The sequence below is a fragment of the Copadichromis virginalis genome, linkage group LG23, assembly GCF_057382275.1.
Source record: "Copadichromis virginalis isolate Kocher_CV1m ecotype Utaka linkage group LG23, C_Virginalis_male_GT1.1, whole genome shotgun sequence".
Classification (NCBI taxonomy): Eukaryota; Metazoa; Chordata; class Actinopteri; order Cichliformes; family Cichlidae; genus Copadichromis; species Copadichromis virginalis.
Window position 1 is genome coordinate 30,424,339 of NC_140639.1, and position 18,595 is coordinate 30,442,933.

General features: G+C 39.8%; 1 protein-coding gene and 1 long non-coding RNA gene across 4 annotated transcripts in view; one reads left to right on the plus strand and one right to left on the minus strand.

Moving 5' to 3' along the window:
* Nucleotides 1-18,595, plus strand: part of ncam2a (neural cell adhesion molecule 2a) — a 468,276-nt gene that overhangs the window by 223,656 nt on the left and 226,025 nt on the right. The window lies entirely within an intron of this gene.
* Nucleotides 1,424-5,264, minus strand: LOC146681349 (uncharacterized). Of its 2 annotated transcripts, none has more exons than XR_014918205.1 (5): nt 4,979-5,264; nt 4,499-4,534; nt 3,979-4,131; nt 3,527-3,614; nt 1,424-2,941 (listed from the first exon to the last, which is right to left on the minus strand). It is a non-coding gene; the product is annotated as an uncharacterized LOC146681349 (long non-coding RNA). The 2 variants fall into 2 exon arrangements; XR_014918204.1 differs by having other exon boundaries at nt 4,499-4,562.

The window sequence follows — 18,595 nt, forward strand, 5'->3', positions numbered from 1 at the left end:
TGGGAGGTGTTATCCAACATTGTCTTTATCTTGGACAGCATCCGCCTCTCCGACACCACCTTGAGGGAGTCCAGCTCCATCCCCACAACATTGCTGGCCTTACGGATTAGTTTATTAAGTCTGTTGGCATCTGCGACCCTCAGCCTGCTCCCCCAGCATGCAACAGCATAGAGGATCGCACTGGCCACAACAGACTCATAGAAAATCCTCAGCATTTTCTGGCAGATGTTGAAGGACCTCAGTCGCCTCAAAAAATAGAGACGACTCTGGCCCTTCCTGTAAAGTGCTGTGGTGTTTTTAGCCCAGTCCAGTTTATTGTCAATGTGTACTCCAAGGTATTTATAGTCCTCCACAATGTCAACACTGACCCCCTGAATTGAAACAGGGGTCAAGTGTTTCCTGGTCTTCCTGAAGTCCACGATCAGTTCCTTGGTCTTTGCCACGTTGAGCTGCAGATGATTCTGCTCACACCACGTGACAAAGGAGTCGACCACAGCCCGGTACTCTGTCTCATCATCCCTGCTGATGCATCCAACCACCGCAGAGTCATCAGAAAACTTCTGAAGATGGCAGGTCTCTGTGCAGTGGCTGAAGTCTGTGGTGTAGAGGGTGAAGAGGAAGGGGGAGAGGACAGTCCCCTGTGGTGCCCCTGTGTTGCTGATCACCTTGTCAGACACACACTGTGGGAATACTTTTGTGAAGGGGAAGTGCTCCGTTGACGTCCAGTAAGTGCTGCAAAGGATGGTCAGGATTATCCATAATGGGTAATTATGATGGCTTCACAAGTGTCCAGTTTACACCTAATTAAAGAGACAGACTTCCTGATCAAGTTTCTTCAGTCTGTTGGTGTGTCACCAGCTACTGATCCTGCCCTCCCAGCAGACCACAGCAAATTACATTGCACTCACTACAACTGAGCGATAGAAAATCTATATAATTTTGCTGTACACATTGAAGGATCTCAGCCTCCTTAGTAAGCAGAGACTCCTCATCCCCTTCTTATATACAGCCTCTTTGTTGGTCTTCCAGTTGAGCCTGCTGTTGCTGTGGCTGTTGATCACCATCTCTTCGGTCTTACTCACATTCAAGGGCATATGATTTCTCCTGTACCACTCCACTGCTACTGCTCATCACTAATACAGCCAACCACTGCTGACTACAAATTGAATATAAGATGCACAAGGTGAACAGGAATGCCGTTGTAGTGTGTTACTGATGGTGACCTTTGTTACTTTGGTCCCAGCTCTCTGCAGGTCATTCACCAGGTCCCCCCTGGGAGAGACTGTATTGCACGTCACTAAATCAAAACGACCACTGCCCAGTCTCACATACTGTGGCATGTTTGTCAGTTATCAAATGAGGTGGTGGACGTGTTTACTGACAATACCTGTAGCATCTTTGCAGAAGCAGCTACACTGAAAAAAATATGTTGTTGGATTTACTTAATTCAATGGTGGACATTTGTTGCACACAGATGTTTTGCTTTGGCAGCAACTTAAACAATTGAGTTAAATTAACACAATTTATTCATGTTCAATAAACCTGTGCAATTTGTGTTGATAAAATGTGACTTAAACATGTTTTGATGAAGTAATTTGAGCTCTTGAAATATTTTAATCCTTCACAATTTTCTCACTTTATCCCAACACCATTCAATAACTTTTACCCAATACTACTTGGTCACTTAAATGCTACATGTTATCTTCAAATTACATTTTGCTATTATATTCTAGCATCAAATACACAATTTTCAAATGGAGGCCTTATAACAGATTGTATTGTTCTCTTCCAAGATGGTTGCTGGCATCCACCAGTAACCTTTCAAAACAAAATGTCTAATTTCACTGCATTGACAGTAGGTAAAGAATTAAACTGACATTACTCCTCCACTGAATCTACATAAATCAACAGTTAAATAATGTCAGTTCTTCCGTGTTCTCTGGAATCAATCACAGCAAAGAAATTAGACTGTTTCTTTTGAAAAATGTTGGGAAAGAACAAATCAAAACATTCTATTTAAGGCCTCTGACGTCAAGATTCAGTTAAACAACAATTATAACTAAACAATTTGAGGTAATGTTAGTTTCCATTAACATTAAATTAGGTTACTGAATTGGCAAACACCTTCCTATTAACATTACCCATTTTACCCCAATAACTAAAGAAATTAGCACTTGCAGGTCAAAACCTTTATTCAAGAGATGCAAAAATAACATTGATACAGTGACTGTCAAAAATTACAGCACTGATCATACTGTGACATCTTGGTTCAAAACAGCACACTTAGAAATATTCAACGTTCTTTACTTCAACTGAATGAAACTGAAAATAACATTTCACACGACCCATATGGGATATTTAGACTGCATAACTGTTCATGCTACATCTCTTCACTAGTAAAAGAAAGAAAAAATACAAAGAGAAATTTAAAAATGCTGCCAAAATGCTGTACAGAGCAAAAGGAAAAACAAACAAAAACAACAAAAACGGCTCGTCCTCATGGCAGTTGCAGAGTATATAAAAATGAACCCTGCGATCTGTTCATGGAATTGAGCTTCAAAAATGCAGCAGAACAAGTGTGAGATTTAAATGTCCTCTCACCTAGAGCTGATCAGCTTGCATGCATAACAGTGAGCTTCGTTGCAGGAGCAGTTTTGTCTTAGTTGTGAGTTTTTCTTGAGAGCTGAGTTGCATCCAACTCCATTACCACCCTTTGCTACACTTTTGAGGTGATTCAGAGTTGTGATGGGTAACTCATATTGAAGGAATAAAAAAGGTCCAAACAGCATGGCTACTGCAAAGGTCACGTTATCCAGATCTTGAAGAACTACTATACCCTCGATGATGATGCCAACATCAGAAAAGTCATTGCCTGGTGCATCCTCTGGAGACAGATGTTCATTGTGGTTTTCTCAATCTGTGCAGTGGCCTCAGTCAAGTCCTGGTTAAACACAAAACATTTCTTTAAGATTCCTTTTTAAACTCATCTCTTTTGAATCTACCAGTTCTAATGTTAGAGTAATTTAAACCAATGCAAGCAACATAGTAAATAGCTATAGCCAAAGAGTTGCCTGCCATGCTGCCATTCATGGTCTAACAGAGTTTCTAAGACAGAGTGAAAAACATAATAATTTCAAATGCTTTACATTAGTTTTTGTTAGAAAGACACCGGCCCATCAGAAATCCAGGTTATGTCACTCAGAAGATGTTAGAATTTAGACTTTCAGCCCCACAATTTGGTTAGCTGTTGGTCTTCTTTTTTTTTTTTCAAACAAAAGCTAAATATTGGGGGGATTTTCCTTTGTTCACTAGAATGACAAATTTAAAGTTTTTTCACACTGATGTGACCCCTAATATAGGGGGGTGGGGCCTCAAGGGGGGGCGGCCGAGTTCACTACCAGGCCTCATGTGAACTTCAAATTATTAAAGAGGACTACTGGTCCTAACCAGTCCAATGAGGATCAAGTGGATAACTAAATGCATTTTTAAAAGTTGCAAAGCCACAATCTACTCATAAAACACTCACCATGAACTCCTACACCAAGATGTTGCAATTGTCTTTCACACAGATGCGGAGCACTTTGATGAGACTCCCTTCGAGCATTAATGTCATCCTAAAGTATTATAACAAAGAAAACAGAGATTTGTGAACTTTTCAGTAGCACAGAAGAAAATGATCCCAGACAAAAACTTAAACCAGTCAACATGCAACACCAGCATCTACAAAGAAATATCAAAAGTTCCTGTTTGACATCAACTTTATGGATATATAGTTTCCAGAACATTTTTTTTTTTTTTAAAAAGATAAATTTTTCTCAGTGGGCCAGTAAATGCATAACGAAAATTATGGCATCCTTTCGGTGGAATCAGTACTCACGGGTAATAGTTGACTGTTTCAATGGATGCAGCATAAAAATCTTTTACTGACCTAATGCAATACATATACACTTTGTAGTTAAAGAATTTTAAAGTTCGTACTGTCATCATGGCAGCTACATCCTTTAGCTTTGTGCCCTGTTCCCCCGATCACTTTGCAAACACTTTCAGCAGACTGTCAGAGAGAAACTCAGCTCTGTCAGAAACCTTGACTGTAAAGGCATGGTTGGGATGCACTGGAATGCTGCATTTCATCTAAAATGACATAAAATTATTTTGAAATAACAGCAGGCACTGTGCTTGGTTAATCAGCAATGTTTTGTTGAATAAAAACTGTGTTTCCAGATCTTATGGGATTAAAAAAATCCAAAGATGTTTGTTTCTGATTTGCAACCCAAGAACCCACAAGTTACAACCTCATTTTAGTTCAAGTGTGCATTAATGTGAGTCCAGTAATCACCTTTCTGACAATACATACAGGTTAAACCTATGGCAGATTTTGGATTTCTCAGTTGTATTAATAGGGTGGTCTATTTGAGTATGCATGCACCTAATAACTATAAAAAATCTATTATAATTAGGTTACAGAAACCTTAAGCGAAAATAGAATATACTTTCTTACCATAACACCTTGAACCCACAATCCATCAGCTGACTCCTGGTGAAATGCAGAATAGAGGTCATCTCTCAATGTGCAGCAAAAAAAAACCAAAAACAAACGGACAGCAGGTGAGGGCAGGAGGGGTAGGGATGTAAGCTAGCATAATGCCACTGATGATATTAGCTTAAGCTGTTCAATGTCCAAAATCTCACTAACACCACGGTGCAGTAAATACACAATGTAACTGAAGAGTCAGTTGGCAAATCTATTCACACAGAAAACCAAATTATGTTGAGAGTGCCTCGTAATTAGGTTTAATGTGATATTACGGCTCTTGTGCCAAAGACAAATTCAAATGAAAAAGCGCCAATTCTTTGACAACAGATAAAACAGCAAATCAGCTAACGGCTCTTTTTTAGCATGTTACATGGCGGCACTCTAGACGTTTAACTACATTTGGCTGAAATATGGTAAACATTAATTCAAAAAATCAAGACATACCAAAAAACGTAGAGTTGGCTGCTCGACTTGACTGAGATGGATGCATTTTTTAAACCACGATCCAAAGCCCGCGAGATGAAATCACGCGTGGTTTCACGAGATTTAACGTTGCTATCTTATTGACTTACTTCACCTGAACATGATATGAACAATTTAATACACCCTTTCTGCATATCATGTAGTTTTTACACTATATAGTTACATTTATCTTTAAAACATGAGGCAATTGTGTTAAATACATGCAAGATGCTTACATAAATCCAAGAGATGGCCAGTCCCTTTTTTTCAGTGTACTGAATCATGTTAGAAATGGCTAAATCAAACCAGTGGAGTCCTTACTATTAAAATGGGAATACGTTTCTTTTTGGTATGGAGATGACTGCTCCCAGATTTGATCTTGAAGCAAACTGCAGAGGGTCAAGAGATGTTTTCACCTTTGGCCTTACTTGGACCAAGACTCTCTGTCATCCAACTGATGAGTGGGAAAATGAGAAGGGAATTTCTCCTGTTGGCACAGGAATGACCACTTAATCGTGACTAGAACATTAAACTGCATTATTGGAATGCATTTCCAATTCAGCGTTTACCTGAGGGGTCGTTAAATGTTACAGCTTTAATTAGACTAGCATGCTATACGTGGGCTGTAACAGCTTCACACAGGAAATTATCATAGATGGGTAGTTTGCATATCATTAAAAACACATAAAAGCTATTTGCTAGCCACCATTTGCCAATCTGTATTTATGTACATGCAACACCAAACATGTTATTAAAAAGTGGGTAAAGACCCACTAAGATTAGCTAACACAAAGGTCGGCTAATATACTACTAGCTAGTAGTTTAGCTACAGAGAAGAAGTGGTCATTTTGTTTCTCCACTGTCTTACAATCTTCCTGATGTGTGTCTGGTTACATTTACAATATCTTCAGCTTCCCATGCCTCTTCTGTAACATGATGAGAGCTAAACAACAGTAGCAGCAGTAGGTTTCAAGGATTCCACAAACACATTACACCCTGAGCTTCACATTCTTGTGAAGCTAAAAGTAAATGTGTATGTGTTGCCAAAAGTTTTATAAAGCAGTGTTGCTGTAACACAAAAACATGCTGAGCTTCCAGATGTAATCCAAGTCTCACAGGTTAGAGAAAAAATTCCTTTCTAACTCCAAGTGACCAACAGCAGCTCTGGCATCATCACAAAACTTCCACTTTCAGTCAGAAAGGGATCATTCCTTAATCCTCAGCCATCAGAAATGCCATCGATTGCCTGTAAAGTTTGATTTTGATTTTTTTCTCCATCTCCCCCTCTCTTTCTTTTTCGCTCTCCTTCTACATCCCAGCTGTGATGGCCGAAGGCTGTCAGGAGCTGCGAGGATCTGAGCTGTTGCCAGCATACATGCACATCAAAGTGCACCATCTGTCCTGTCTCCACTTGGCCATGCAGGACAGACAATAAACACAAAATAATTATTCAACAGAGTAATTACACAACAAGTAGGACTATTAAGCAAAATAGACCTATGTTACGTTCCCCTGGGGGGTCTAGGCGGGGAGGGGGAAGTAACAAAAGTGGCCGGGTCAGAAAAAGGAGTCAAGAGGCGAAACAGTTAAATAAAACAGTTTTATTGAAGTAATTAAACTAAAAGAGACGGACAAGCCGCTATCACCATAAAAGTAACACAAACAAAACTCAGGCGTTGGTCAGTAATGCAAAATGTCAAAAGGAAAACACAGCTCACTAGCCGGAAACACCGCAAAACACTCAGCTCACTAGCTGTACCCACACAAATGGCACTCTGGCCCAGAGCTCACCCTGCTCTGGGCTTAAATACCTTTAATTGCTGATGGGAGTCAGCTGTACAGGAGGGTAAGGTGGCACCTCAGGCAGAAGAGGTGGTGGGACACGCCCACACAGGCACCTTCAGGAGGAGGCCCAGCTAGGGCCGTAACAACCTAAAATATTAGTTTGAGTGTTTAGCTTCATGGTCTAAAGCATCTAGCTTCTGCCTTTTCATTCATGTCTTTCTTTTTTATTTACTCTCAAATGATCTCACTTCAAATAATTTCGCCATATCCTGCTAAATAGATATTGAGACTTTGAAAATTAATCTGAAAGATTGAAATTAAGTCACTAGAACCTATATTTGAGTGAGAAAGCTCACTTTGGTAAGCCGCTTTACCACTCTGGTAAGGTGGAGAGTTCATGCTGTAGAGAACTGCTAAATATTCCATTATGCTCAGTATTTGGTTTTATCAGGTTGTCAGAAATACAGTGAGAGGAGCTTGAAGAGGACACTGATAGCAGTCATGCTAGTACAGAAATAAAAGTTATATGCTCTTGTCAGAAACTAGTGTTTACGCAGCCACGTAGTACTGTACAGCATGTGCAAGATTAGACTTGTGAAGTGCTCTAGTATAACAGCATAGTGGGGAACAGTGTGTTTCAAGTACTGTAATACCGAAATTGAATAAATTAGAATTCGTGATTTGTGTTTGGATTCAGTGCAAAATGGCCTCTCAGGCTCTCAGGAGTCAGTGCTGCATATATAGTTAGGTCCATAGTTTGTTGGACAAAGAGATCATTTCTGTAGGTTTGCTTCTCTACACCACCATAGTGGATCATATAGTTAAGACAAGACTGAAGCACAAACTTTCAGTTTTAATTCAAAAGGTTTCTTTTCTTTTTTCTTTTTCTGGTTTGCTTTAACAGTTTAGAAGTTACAGGCATTTTTACAGCTAGTCCCTCATTTTCTCAGGCTCAAAATTAAATATAAGGTTCATTTTTAAAACTTGGATGAAAATCCTTTGCAGTGGGTGACCTGACATCTACATCCCATGACACCACCAAGTGCTGCGTTTCCTCCCTTGAGATGCTCAGCAAGCACTTTCAGTTTCTGCTTGTTTGTGGGCCTGTGCATACAGTTGTCTAAAATAACTAAAAAGCATTCACTGTTGGGTTGGCTCAGGTACGTGACTTGGCAATTGAAGAATATGCCACTCATTTGCAGGACAGTGGCAGCTCTTTTAGGTGTTTTGGCAAAAAGTCTAAGCTAGTCTTCCTGTTGTTTTCATCTCGTTGTAAACCATTTCCATTGGTGGAGGTGACTAATTGTAGACTTAGACAGTGACATACCTACCTCCTTGAGTGTTCTTGACTTGAAATAATTCTTTCTTTATCCACTTTAGTCGTCTTCTGGGCTCTTTTGGTATTGCTGAGCTAGCCAATCCATTTCTTCTTTTTTAAGCATATGCCAGATTTTGTTTATGTTTTTATTTCTCTGATTGGTTTGCTTTGGTTGTTGCACTCACATCTCTTTGGGCCTCATATTTAAAATAACAATTAAAAGCTATGGAACTTCAGATACTTTGTCTGCTTCATTTGTCATGAAATAAAAAGACAATAGGCCTTACCTGGCCATGAAACTGCTTGTCAGTCAAAGTCAAATTAAGCTGGGTACTCCAGCTTTCTCCCGTAGTCCAAAGACATGCAGTTAGCGGGGTTAGGTTAATTGGTTATTGGTGTGAATGTGAGTGTGAATGGTTGTCTGTCTCTAGTTGTTAGCCCTGCAACAGACTGGTGACCTGTCCAGGGTGTACCCTGCCTCTCGCCCTATAATAGCTGGAATTGGCTCAAGCCACCCTGGGACCCTAACAAGGATAAGTGGAAGAGAATGGATGGACCAGATAAAGCTAAAATTCTCCACTCCATTCGCATTTTAATGATTCAAATTAAAATCCACTAAGGTTGTATCTATATACAACCTTAGTGGATTTTAATTTGAATCATTTGACAAAACTATAAAAGTCGTATATTTGTCCAACAAATTAAGGATCTACCTCTTGACACCAATTTGGTCCCAATACTAATTTTAAATGATATATATACTCAGGTATGAAAGAAATCAGAAGGAAAAACATAAATTCTCTGGAAGGTATGTGTTCAGATATGTACATTCAGGTATGCAGCAAGCTAAGCAGGCAGTCCACATCAGAGTATATATAAGAGAGTTCTGGAACTCTTACCAAGAGAACTAAAAGGAGTAATCTCAGTTCAGTTCAGTTCATTTTTATTTCAGACATATACATTCACCAACATTTCATAACATATTTCCATGTACTTGTTTGAAAAGGAGTAGGCAGAAGTATATACTTATTTAGCCCTACCTCCTCAGGTTTATCTGCCTGAGTAATTCAAAATAATGAACAGGTCAGAGATATAATTAGAGTTAGGTCTTGTAGAGCTGTTAAATCAATACAGTACAGCATCTTAATAAATTGTTCAACTTTACAGGCAACTGAGAAGCACAAGGCAAATGGAAAAACACTCAAATGATGCATAGAGTCTTCTGCTATTGATTTTGTTCTGAAGCAAATTTATGTGCTTTTACTGCCATTTACTGTATAAACACTTTTTTCTACCTGCTTCACTGTTTTATTAGAAATGAAGAGTCATTTTATTTCAGACATCCAGACAGCTGCTGAAACTCAGAAACAAGATGAAAGTACTTTGTGTTTAAAGGATCATGTCAGCAGGACTAGAAAATGGCATCATGTTTTAAAGAACAGGATAATTGCTATACACAGATTACTGGTAGGTTTGTTACTAATAAGGACGGATGCTGAAACCTTGATGTTCGCACAGTTGAACTTATAGAAATGAAGATATCAAAGGATCAGGGTTCACGAAGCAATCAATATTTGAACAAAAGAAGAACCAAGGAGTTTGCAGACTTTATAGGGATTACTTCAGAGAAACAGTTTTCTCTTGTTTTCTTATACTGGAAATCTTGCAGCTTTGTACTTCCCCATATCTGTTTGCCTCTTCTGCAAAATGTAAAATATGCCTTTACTTATCCAAAGTGATAGGTGATTTAGATGTACATGAACTTTTGAGTCAAAACAACGGAAGAAGAAGATGAAGAAAAGATCATAGAAGCAATCTATGTACATGTAAACAACGTGGTATTGGTATACCCGAATATTGTGGTGATCAGTAGCATAATTATCTCTTAGTCAGAGATTTGATCATTGCCAGATCAACATCGTTGTAGGTTTGTGGTCATTTTTTTCCACAACCTACACTGTTAGACATTTTATTGTATTTTTACAGCAACTTACTGGCAACACTATTGCCAGTAAGTTACTGTAATTACTAATCTACAGTATCTTTACTGTTGTGATGTTTTACAGTTCAACCACTTTACTGTAAACATATATTACAGTATAACAGCTTTACTGTAAACGTGGTTTACAGTTAGAAAGACTTACCGTGATTAAGTTTTATAGTATCACTGTACTGCAAATGTGGTTTATGGTATAACACTGTAATTGTGTACAGTATAATTTGTTTAGACTGTAATTGTGTTTTACAGCATATAAAATAATATTAACATTCATATTCAATATAAGAACATTTACAAAAAACAATATAATTCAATAAAGTAGTCTCAGAATAGTGAATTAAACCAACATTTATTGTTGATATTTTTTTAACAAGAAAAACATTTTTCAACTGAATAAAAACAATGTCAATAACCAAAATAAATAGAAGCGTACATGAAAACTACACAGTCCTTCACCTTTCCGTGTCTGATTTTTTTAAGGAAAACAGTTTTTCATTCCACTAAAAACAGGACAAACCCACCAGCATGAACATTAAATAAACTATTACAATTGTAAAACAAAAATCATTTACAAAATGTAATAATTATCAGTGGGTCCCAGGAAATAGAATGTGACATGGGATTTAGATTTCCGTTACCAGGATGGTCGGGTTCAGCGTAGTCTTTATCACCACCTGTCAAAGACACATCATCAATATTCATGTTTGCTCAGGTTATTCACTTGTTCACATCTGTCTGAGATCATTCATACTGTTGTATGGATGTGTGTACAGTATGTATATAATTATCAGCTATGTAAAAGATATTATCATCTCTGTATTCTTACCTAGTTGGAAGTCCTCCATTCAAACTCAGAGAGCCGCTGGAGGAAGGTGGTGATCCGAGGGCTGATGCTTGTAACCTTCCTCTTTACGACACGACCTGTCTTGCAGCTTGTACCAAGTTTTGCAGGGCATTTTGTTCCCATGTCTGGATTGATCCTCACAAAGAACCTTTTAACGGAAAAAAGGCTGCTTTAATTTCAAAATTAAAACATACATTACAGCAATCACCTATATGTTTCTGCAACTGTAGTCAAGCTATCACATATATTTCATTCTTAAATGGTGTAAGCTTTAATGGTGTAAAGTATTTACCTCTGTATCATCTCCTGTGTGATGGACGCTGACTCCTGATACTCAAGGTTGAAAACGTAGTATGACGCAAAGAAGACAGCAAGGGTGCTGGCAAAGTCATGCATCTGCTCAGGCTCATAAAATACCTTGCCCTCCAAACTGATCATCCAGCGACTTGCAGACATGAAATTATTCCCTAAAAACAGACAAGAGTCCAATAAGACAATGTGCTCACCCTTACAAATAAGGTTTCCACAAGAATGCTGGATAGCAGGCCTCACACTGTAAAAAAATAGAATCCACACAGTTTGCTGCTATTTCTCTTATTATTTATTATGTAATGAAAATTATGATCAATTACAGGAAAAAACTGCCTAATGTTTTGGCATTTTGGCCTGTGCTGAAATGTTAGGCTGTTTTTTCCTGTTGGTCATTGTGTATAATAAATAATAAGAGAAACAGCAGCAAACTGTGTGTATTCTATTTTTATACAATATAAAACAGACAAACCCCTGTTAAGTAAGTTGTTGTGGGTACAAATACCACAATAATTACATAGATTTTTTACAAAAATATTACAAGAGGATTGAAACTATTTACTTACCAAGCGCTATTACCCTTGGTGTGATGGGTAAGGTCATCTCTCTCTCAACAGACATCTTGGTGGAAAAAGCCTTTAAAACACAAACACTGAGGCTACATCACACTGTCAGCGCAGCCAGCAAGGGCAGGAGGACAGCAATGCACCACAATGGGCGGGAAAAGACAGAGAGACAATTGTTAATTTAATGTTGCATTTATTTAACCCTTGAAAAATATATTTACATACCGGTAAGTAAATAAAAGAAAAAAACACACAACCCATCTTTTCAAGAATAATTCAACTAATTGCTCTTTTGACCAACCTAACACAGACGTTACACGGTTTTCCTATGAAAAAGACCCTGGAAGACGTTGTATTAAAGGAAAAAAAACATGCTCCCCTTCCCACTTAAAAAAATAATAAATATTAAACTTAGGTTGGAGTTCCTGGCGCCACCAACCTAATGTTATATTAACTTTTTAGTGTTGTGTACTGCAGCTCACACAAAATTAAATAAAGCAGGCTAACCTACATGAGCAAGCTCAAAACTGGATAAGATTGTTTTAGCAGTCTCTAAATTTCCAAAAAAAAGTTGTCTTTCTTTATTCTCATTAAATGTGTATTTTTACCTGCTGCTTTAGCTGAAGCTAAATGTCCCACTGTTAGCATGGCCAGCTTCTCAATAGTCATAGAACAGAAGCGCAGGAGGACAATGCACCACACTCGGCGGGAAAAAGACAAAGACTGTCGTTGTGCCTGTGTTCTTCGCCCCTCCCCGTGGAAAATATATATCTAAATATATATTTAAATAAGAAAAGAAAAAAACACACACAACCTATTTTTTCCAGAATAATTCAGCTAATGTGCTATTTCGACCAAGCTAACACCGATTTTAAGCCCCCCCCCCACACACAAAAAATATATATGCTCTTAAGAATTAATAAACGAGTATGTTAGGTAGGAGAGTCCTTTGCATTACCTTATGACGTTCTGTTTGCAGTTTCCACACAGAGGTCCAACAATAACGAGGTGCAAAATCTTTTGTCCTCTCGAGCATATCGTAATGAAGAGTTAACAAAGTTGGACTGTCTTTCCTCTCCTGTCAATCACTGGATCACAGGTCATGTCAGTCAGGATATGGAGTGGTGGTTGGTAGAGGTAGGTGGGTGGGCGGGGCCAGCATGCATTCAGTGTGTGTTTCACTAAGTTGGGTTGACTAGTTCCCAGAAGAGTTCTGTACATGTTGCATGTTCAGTAAATGAGCAATTCAGTTACTGCTCGACTGAGAAGCCTCCGCCAAATTATTACAATATTCTCCACTGACTGAAGTTCGCCTTTGGCAACGCAGTGGCAAGCACACATTTGCAGCAGCTGTGCATGTGCATACAACTGCATGCAGCAGATTAGATGATCAGAATTCTTGAACCTTACACACAGGCAAGTCCCCTAAAAAGTCAAAACCATAATACTTTCACTGGTATCATACTGACAAATGGCATAGGTTGGAGGAAAATCTGGAAATGGTTGGCAGTGAAAGAGTTAAAATGTAATACACTATTGCAACCAACCACTGAAAGAGTAAAAATACACAAACAGTATGATGAACCATTCAAATCACATAATACAGTAGCACTACTGCTAATGTGTTAACGGTAGGTATAACTACTACCGCAATTTTAAAAAATACAGTAAGTAAATGTAAATAACCTTAATATACCCATAATGCAAAGCAAATTACAGTAATTAACTGTAGAAATGTTTTCAGGTAAGTTACTGGGCATTTTGTGGTATTTTACTGTGAAAAATACAGCAAAGGTTAACAGTGTAAAACACAAGAGGATTTGTTAGCATGTGCAAGGTTTCTAGATTAGTACAATCTTAGAGTATAGAGTGGTGTTTTGGGCCAGGGGGCACTTTTTGTTCAGTAGCAAGTGTGTAGGACAGAGCTGGACTGGCCATTGGGCATACCAGGCATTTGCCCGGTGGGCTGATGGTGATTTTTCATTTTTATGGGCCGATGGGTGTTTTTTTGTTTTTTGGGTGTTTTTTTTGTAACTGTATAAACAATGAAAGCTGGTGGATTGGCCAGATGCTGGCCAATGTGTAAAAATAACTCAGTTGTTTTGTGGTGGTTTCTATGGCGGAGCTTCCACAGAGACCAGCAGGTGGATGAGGGAAAGGAGAGGCAGGAGGAGGAGAGGCCCAAGGCGGCCGCCGGTCTGAGTGTCAGGTGAACTGAACTTCAGGTAAGAAGTTATGACCTGCAGTCTATCTGGGTCAGATATAAACCAAGTTTAAGGGTAGTTTATTTTCGCTGTGCTGACTTTTTACAGTCAGTTACAATAACTCGTACTGCGTACTAGCTAGCATGACGGAGTTTCCATACAGCTGGGCGGGTGCTATGATGTTGCTTGCCAACCGTCCCGTAAAAAACGGAATCGTCTCGTATTCAGAGAAAATATTACGCGTTTCATATTGAGCTGAAAAGGAACAGTTTGTCCCGTTCTTCAGCTACAATGGAAAAAGATACAAAGATGGAGTTATTCTGCGTCTTTACGCTGTCAGCTGCCTCTTCTTCTCTCATTCTCTCTCTCCTGTTGCTACCTCAATAATGAAACTGATCAATGATCAGCTGACCGGCTTTTCTCTCTTGTTTGTTTATCTCCTACTTTGCGCCAGAAAGAGGAAACCAGCGGATGTCACGTTAAACAACAGCAGCACGTTTAAGCTTGATCAGCTGTTGTTAGAAGTTATTTAATATTACTTTCTAGTATCAGCTGATGTTTGCTGGAGCCACAGCTGTATTCAGCTCCAAAACACAGACTTAACAATGTGGTGTGTGCTGTATAGTGCAGCGAGGAATGCCCAGACCTCTACATTGGAGAGACCAAACAGCCACTTCACAAGCGTATGGCACAACATAGAAGAGCCACCTCCACAGGACAAGACTCAGCAGTCCATCTGCATCTTAAGGATAAAGGTCATTCTTTCGATGATGCCAATGTTCACATTTTGGACAGAGAGGACAGATGGTTTGAAAGAGGAGTGAAAGAAGCCATCTATGTCCACTGTGAGCGACCATCTTTGAACAGAGGTGGTGGTTTAGGACACCAACTCTCTGCCATCTATAATCCAGTTTTGAGATCCCTCCCCAGACGCCTTAACGCCCACTCACATCCTGGGCCATCTGACCTCAGGAATTCGCATGATAAGGTGGGGCCAGGTTTCACAATGAACTCACCCGAAACTCTGGCTGATTGGGACCCACACCCAGTTTCACACCTTGGCTCAGGCGATTAGAGGATCATCAGGGGGTCCTTTTGTCCCTCTGTGGGGGGTCACTCCCACTAGGTTTAAATCTGGGACTCTCCACCATTTGACCTTAGAACTGAAGAAGCTTCTCGGATGAGAGGTGAAACGTCTTCAAGCAACTTAAAGAAGTCCAGACGCTTTTCTTTGCAAGCTCCTTTGACGATGGAGAAACAGGTTTACCTTTTAGGTGACGTGAATGAGTTGAAGGGAAGTTATGAACTGTTTCTGAGAAATAACACCAGGATGCTTTTCTAAGTAGCTGACAGCTGGTAACTGTGCAGGGGCGGGTCTAGCAAAGTGTTGCCAGGGGGGCCAGGTAGGGCATTAACAGGGAAAGGAGGGGACAAAGAAATACTTTTCTTTCTTATTCTCATTTTTCAAATTCAATTCAAATTCAAATTTTATTTGTCACACACACACAACCATACACAGTATGACATGGGGGTGAAATGCTTGTAGCTGTACAATGCCCGACCATTAAATGACAGAAGAAAGGTTTTACAATATTTACAATTTACAGGTTACTACAAAATTTACAAATTAACTTAGGAATTTACAGTAAAGAATGTGCAAATAGCAGAAGAGATTATAAAGATTATAAATTATAGGAATTATAGGATTATAGGAAATGTGTGGTGGTGCGTGTGGTGACGTGTGTGAGAGTCCAGTCTTATAGTGACGTGTTTGGGAGAGTCCAGTCCTACACCTGGTTCAGGCCCCGAATAGCCTGGGGGAAGAAGCTCCTCCTCATTCTCTCTGTTTTGGCCTTAAGGGAGCGGAAGCGCTTCCCAGACCTCAACAGTGAGAAGAGTCCATTGTTGGGATGGGAGAGGTCCATCATAATCTTCCTAGCTTTGGACTTGCACCGCTTGGTGTAGATGGACAGCAGGTCAGGGAGCTCTGATTGAATGATGCGTTCGGCTGAGCGCACCACTCTTTGCAGATCTCGTCTGTCCTGCTTGGTGCTGTTCCCAAACCAGGTGCAGATGTTTGCCGTCAGGACGCTCTCGATGGTGCAGGAGTAGAAGTTCTTGAGCACCTTCAGTGACAGATGCATCATTTAAAATGTCTCGCTTTTAATAAGTAATTATCTGAATCTTACAACCAAAGTTTTTATCTGATATAAAATCTATAGACATCATACATATACCAGCAAGACAGTGTACATCACTGTCACAACAACATTCATTTTCATTCAAAGGCTTTATGGCTTTTCATATAATACCTGGTGGGCTGGTCTCTAGTCAAAATGCCCGGGCCGTTTTTTTGTCCCAGTCCAGCCCTGGTGTGGGATGTAGTATTTTTCTCAAGAAAGCCAGTCTTGTAAACTATCAAAGTTCATGGGCTAATAGCGGTAGCAGAAATTGTGTATTTTGACAAGTTATTAGAAACATCAATTGGTTAACTAGCTAAAGCTAATAAACTGGCAACAAATTGAGAATGTTATTTTTCTGACTTTATCTTAAAACAAGGTTTCAGTGATACTGAAATTATTAAGAACTGTGAAATAGCAAATGAACTTTGTGTGTAAAGTTGACAGATTAGTAAAGGATAACCTACATGGTCTGTGGCTAAAGTTAATTTTTGCCTCATCCACAAAAACTAAATGGTTAAGCTTTTAAGTGTAAATATAAAAGTACATCTAGAGTTAGATCATCTTCTCTAAAGGCAGTCCAGCAAAGTGAGACTTTTAATCCCTGCTCTCTGTCCTATCATTTTCTCTTTAACAAGAGGAGATGGCCAGAACATGTTGAGTCATTCATCAACCTGATTTCCCTCAGCAATAGTACAGTCATGTATTTTTGCAGAGGCAGTCTCTGCAATATTCTCTCCCTTTATTTTACTGAGGAGCTCGATGTTGTGAATGGAAAAACAACCACGCTTTGGTTTTATTGATTTATATTATTTTCTGTTTGTTTGCACCAGCAAAAGCACCCTTTCATAATCGGTGCAATAAGCGCCATCTCTAAATCCATTTGTCTCCGAGCTGAGCTTATTAAGACTCCACACCTTGACAAGAGCCAAAAAAGAAGCCACACTGAAGCCTGCCATTCGTTTTTGTTGAGTAACCATCATTTTTTTACATTTCCTTTTTTCCATGGGGATTTGGTAGAGAGCATTTAGCCTTACATCAAAGTTTTATGGTAGCTCTTGGGGGGGTCTGTGCTGTACTGCAGTCCCCATGCCGTCCATTAGCAACCGGCAGAACATGCTTGACCTGATCCAGTCCTTGCCTTCATGTCTTTTGCCATTTTCATAGTCACGCAGAAGAAATCACAGTTCTCTGCAGCTGGGTTGCTGTGGCATAGTGTGATGCTTCAGAGCAGGTCAAGTGGCAATACACAAAACTAGTGCTGCACTTCTTTCTCATTCCTCAGAATAAGAAGGAAGTACAAGCTTTGGTCTCTACGGGCAGGACCAAAGCCTGCAGAACTCAGCTTAGCCACATTATAGCAGAGATGCGAGACAGGAACATGTGATAGATAGCATTAATGATCACTGCATTTAGGTGAGCCCCTCTGCACTCATTTTAAATGCTCTCTGACTTGCGTGGCTTATTGGTACACGTAATGGAATTTATTAGTGATATTTATTAGATCAGTGCTTTAACTACTATTACAAGCCAAAATGACTCTTGTTAGAAATATCTGTAGGGTTGCATGGATGCATTTTTCATATCTGAAGATTAATGACTGCTTATTCTTATATGTCAAATTTTCTGAAAGCGTGGGAAAATTTATGCTTGTAATTCTCTTAAAATGTAACCCCCACCCACCCCCAAAAGGTGGAAATTGTGGCCACCTTATATATATATATCTATATATATCTATATATATATAAAAAAAAACAAAAAAAAAAACACCCAGCACGCCCCTGCGGGCGGTTTATCCTTCAAGCTCGGGTCCTCTACCAGAGGCCTGGGAGCTTGAGGGTCCTGCGCAGTATCTTAGCTGTTCCCAGGACTGTGCTCTTCTGGACAGAGATCTCCGATGTTGTTCCCGGGATCTGCTGGAGCCACTCGCCTAGCTTGGGAGTCACCGCACCTAGTGCTCCGATTACCACGGGGACCACCGTTACCTTCACCCTCCACATCCTCTCGAGCTCTTCTCTGAGCCCTTGGTATTTCTCCAGCTTCTCGTGTTCCTTCTTCCTGATATTGCTGTCATTCGGAACCGCTACATCGATCACTACGGCCGTCTTCTTCTGTTTGTCTACCACCACTATGTCCGGTTGGTTAGCCACCACCATTTTGTCCGTCTGTATCTGGAAGTCCCACAGGATCTTAGCTCGGTCATTCTCCACCACCCTTGGGGGCATCTCCCATTTTGACCTCGGGACTTCCAGGTTATACTCGGCACAGATGTTCCTGTACACTATGCCGGCCACTTGGTTATGGCGTTCCATGTATGCCTTGCCTGCTAGCATCTTGCACCCTGCTGTTATGTGCTGGATTGTCTCTGGGGCATCTTTACACAGCCTGCACCTG